Source organism: Montipora foliosa, chromosome 3 (genome assembly GCF_036669935.1).
Source record: "Montipora foliosa isolate CH-2021 chromosome 3, ASM3666993v2, whole genome shotgun sequence".
NCBI classification, from domain to species: Eukaryota; Metazoa; Cnidaria; class Anthozoa; order Scleractinia; family Acroporidae; genus Montipora; species Montipora foliosa.
This window is the reverse complement of record NC_090871.1, coordinates 60,618,875-60,623,874: the sequence shown is the minus strand read 5'-3', so window position 1 is coordinate 60,623,874 and position 5,000 is coordinate 60,618,875.

Sequence of the window (5,000 nt, the reverse complement as noted above, 5' to 3'; positions counted from 1 at the left end):
CTCAGCGCCCTTTGACGTTGTATGGTCGCTGAGGTTTTTCTCTGACCTTCTTTAACTCAGCTATCGATTGGTATATAATCAGTGTATACTGTGTATAATGTAGACTAGACATTCACTTCCAGCCAAAATTGCAGTCTTTAAATCTTTTATACGATCTTTCATGTATTCATTTGCATTACTTTCGATTATTGGTCTAGCAATGGCTGAGGGTTACTTTGCATGTCTTATACCAACGTTATACTATAACGCGATAAACATTGGTAGTTGGAAAAGTGCTGAAAACTGTTGCCAGCTTGAGTCTGGAATGCTTGAGTTGTAGCTATGAAAAGCTGTATACTAGGAACTCAATTGGATAAATGCACTAACTGAGAATTCAACAAGAGTGAATTGCTTTCTTCGAATAAGATAATACAAGGTAGAAATGTCACGACATATTTCTATTCCAATTTTAAAGCATTGACGCCGAGCTAAAAAGCCATAATCAAGATTCAGCCGTTCAGATTTTCTTCAATTTCACTCCTAGTTTGCGGGGGAAACGCTCCCACCTGTCTTCACCTGTTCTTCTAATTGTTTCGTCCACAAACTCGTGATCAATAAGCAACTATGCATTATACAACAATGCATTTAATCTATTATTGCTTGGAGGAAGGTGCGAACATTTTCTGTGCATCACGAAAGGTATTTTACGATGCTGCCTAAAATGAAAACAATATTCTCCTATTGGGACCAAATAAAGTTTACTGAACATGTACTAAAGATACATTGTGTATAAGTGCCATGATCAAACATGTATTCATATCTTTCTCCGCAGTTCAAATATGATCTTTTATATATTCACTTGCATACTTTCACGACAGTTGGAGAATTTTAGCGTCTTTTGCCAAGTTTTTTGCTCGAATGCCCTTGTTTCGCAACATGATCTATCGTTACCCTTGTCTCATCCAGCGAGCTCGAGTTCCTCTCCATCTCCCAGACATGTTATTTTGATACGACAAATATTTACAATCCCCTCCCCCGGCTTGCAATTTTTCTTGCGCGTCGAAGTCACCCGATATACAAAGGAGGAGGAGGCGATCTCCGCGCTGTGAGGAGAGAAAATCAGATTGTTTATTATATTTAAATATTTGCTTTCGCTGTCAAAAAATATAGAAATCTAACGTTAATATATTTGTTTTAGTTCGTTTTGCATTTTTGAGTCACAGGTTCCTGTTTTCCAGTTGATTAACCGTAACAACGATAGAAAAAAGAACTCACGAGCGACCACTGACCACGAGTCACCACGAGTCACTCGTGGTCACCCGTGGTCACTCGTGGTCACTCCTGGTCACTCGAGAGTACTTTTATACTCTAGCCCGTAACAACACCTGTTATTTGTTGTGGATCGCAACTGTGATAACAAGCCGCAAGCCGGATTTTCAGACCAAGACGGCGTTAAACGCTGCGTTCTCTCAATTTAAGTGGTTGGCTTTTGCCGCACTGGGAATGAATACTTTTGTTTCAGATGGCAAGTGATTTTGAAGTAAAAAACGTTAAATCAGGTATTTTTGTGGTCATCGAGCCTTAATTTAATGAGCAATCACATTTTCTCTGACTTTAATCCTACTAACGAAAGGGTGCCAAATTGTTGCCATATGATGAGCAAAGTCGCAAAAAAACGGCAAGCTATGTCGATAAAAAAAAAACACGTCGTACCGACAGAAACGAACTTTACTGTAAACAATTTTTTGGAGGGAAAGTCGATAATTTCATAAAAGGAAACTCTTGCACTTGAGCGAGTTTTCCCATGTAACAATAACTTGCATCACTGTCATTTAAAAGAGGAACTTTTATCGAACGATTTTTTTCGACGAATTACGAATCAAAACTCTTCTATACTCGGTACAAGTTTTAAAAAAGATCATTAAAATCTCTTTCCATCTATTTTCGATTATGTATAAAAAACGTGGTCAGCCAAAACTTGCTTAAAAATTTGAACGTATTTTTACAAAATATAAAGTCTTGTCAACTCGAACTGAACCTCGACGATTCAAATAATTCGCTTTGAATGATAGTCATAGTTTAGTTCTTTGGACTCACAAAATTCACTTCAATTGGTTGAACTTCTTCGTCATACATAGAACACGCGACTCTGTGGGACTATTGTGAAAGATACATTTTGTCGATAATTTGACTAGGTTATTCGACGTTTTCCAACCACTTTCACAACTTATTGTCCACGGACTGAAAAATTCGCGGGAAAAAGATTCGAAAACCTAGAGAACACCACGAGGTTAATTACTCCCTTTCCTGTAAAGTTCAGGAGCTACATATGGTTTCCTCGCTCTCTCAAAGTTAGCTGTAAGTACAGTATGAGAGTTTTTGCTATTTTCTGGGTCTTTCCGTAGTCGATGATCACAGGTCTGTTTGACCTCCCAAGGACGATATTGTTGCCTTTTATGTCTTTGTGAAGGTACCCTCGATTGTGAACAAATATTACGGTTTCGTACGCTTTGCTAAAGGAGCTAGGTCACGCTATTTTAGGTAAATTTGTTTAATTTTGTTAATTATGAGCTCTAAACGTCAAATTAAATTGGCAGAGCAAGAGTCTTTCATTTGCAAAATCACGGCCACATAACAACTGAGAATGATTTTCCAGCTGTGTAAATTACATTTTGATATACAAAAATTTGGTTTATCAACGGAGTTGATAATGTAAATTGACCACCGTACAGAGATTCTAAAAGCTGACGTTTCGAGCGTTAGCCCTTCGTCAGAGCGAATCGAGGGATTATGGGTTACGTGTAGTTTTTATAGTAGAGTAGGAGCTACGCTATTGGTGGTAACATGGCAACGTGAAAAGTAGGAATATATTAGTTAAATGAAAAGCGTTCGTTAATACCGTGAGGATTAAGGGTGCCGATTTGAAAGATGAATTTTTGTTCCAGATTCTTGCGGCTTTCCGTCGTACCTAGATGTAGGGAAAGGCCGCAGATAGCCATGTGTTTTTTGGAGTGGTTAGGCAGATTAAAATGGCGAGCGACTGGCTTAGATGCATCCTTGTCATTCTTCTCAACATCGCGAAGGTGTTCGCGGAATCGGTCACCTAGTCGTCTACCTGTCTCACCAATGTATAATTTATTGCATAACGTACAGGTTATGCAATAAATGACATTTGCGGAGGTACATGTGAAACGATCGGTGATCTTAACAGAACGCTTAGGTCCCGATATCTTGCTAGTGTTAACAATGAAAAGACAAGTTTTGCAACGTGAGCGCGCGCATTTGAAAGTGCCGGGTTGCTCGTTGGTTTTGAGCGCGCTTCTAACTAAAAAGTTGCCTACGTTTTTGTCGCGTTTGAATGAAATAAGTGGAGGTTGCGAAAAGATTCTACCAGTCTCGGGATCATTTTGGAGTAATTTAAAATTACTAAGAATGATGCTTTTGACTGCGTGATTATGAGGATGGAAAGTGAGGGTGAATGGAATTCTGTCATTCTTATCTTTCTGTGACGTTTGTAGTGACGACTGTCGATCAAATTGTTGGGCGCGATGATGGCCCGCTTTGACCACAGAGACAGGATAGCCACGTTTTTCGAAGAACTGGCACATCTCCTCTGATTTGCTGGAAAAATCGGAGTCATCACTACATAGACGTCGAAGTCTAAGAAATTGAGAATAAGGAATGGAGTTCTTGACATGTGATGGATGTGACGATGAATACAACAAATAACTGTGTGAATCAGTAGGTTTGTAGTGCACACTAGTACATAGCACGTTGCCTCTAATAGAAACTTTGATATCTAGGAAAGCCAATGAAGTTTCCGAAATTTCCCAGGTATATTTAAGAGCCGGATGAAAAGAGTTGACGGAGGTTATAAATTGATCGAGTTCTTCTCTGCTGGATGAAATAGCGCCGATGCAGTCGTCGATGTAGCGGCCGTAGAGTTCAGGTTTGGGGCCGTTGTACTGATTAAAAAATTGGTGTTCAACATATCCTACAAAAAGATTGGCATAGCTAGGTCCCATTCTTGTGCCCATCGCTACACCATTAATTTGTTTGTAATAGTTGCCGGCGAATGAAAAACAGTTAAGCGTTAAAACTAGTTCGGCAAGGCGGAGGAGCGTTTCCGAGCTCGGTTCTTTGACAGTGCGTTGATCGAAAAAGTGTTTAAGTGCTTGAAGACCTTCGCTGTTAGGAATGACTGTGTATAGAGATGTAATGTCCATGGTGAAAATAAGTTTGTCTTGGCCGGAGAAATTGAAATCGCGGAAAATTTGTAGTGCGTGTGTACTGTCTTTAATGTATGATGGCAAAGATTTGACGATAGGCGTCATAATCCTGTCTAAGTAGCTAGAAATGAGTTCGGTGGGGCAACTACAGGCAGAAACGATAGGTCGACCTGGGTTGTTGGGTTTGTGAATTTTAGGCAAGAAGTAAATGCACGAAGTTCTAGGGATGTTGATGATGAGATTAGTGGCAGTGTCCGGTAATTCTTGATTAACTATAAGATTTTGAATGGTGTCTTTGACAAGTTTTTGATTGTTGGAAGTGAGATCTTTAGGGATTTTGGCATAAAACGAGGTATCCGAAAGTTGCCGCAAAGCTTCTTTTTGGTAAAGGTCGGACCGCCAAACAACTACCGCGCCGCCTTTGTCGGCCGATTTGACAACTATGTCGTTGCGTTTACTAAGATTTTTAAGCGCCGCCCACTCTTCCGAGGAAAGGTTGGAAAATTTAGTGTTGCGATTGAATTTAAGTTTGTGAATGTCGTGACGGCATTTTTTGGTGAAAAAATCTAAAGAGGCAAATTGTCCCTCTGGGGGAGTCCATTTGGATTTGCGAACTAGAAGTGTTTCAAAAATATCTTTATGAGAAGTGTCCGAATCATCCTCTTTGTCGTGAAAAAAGGCTTTTAACTGAACGCGGCGAAGGAATTTTTCAACATCTTGCTTAATAGAACATTCGTTGGTGCGTTTGGTAATAGGGACAAAATTTAGGCCCTTACTGAGAACAGATTTCTC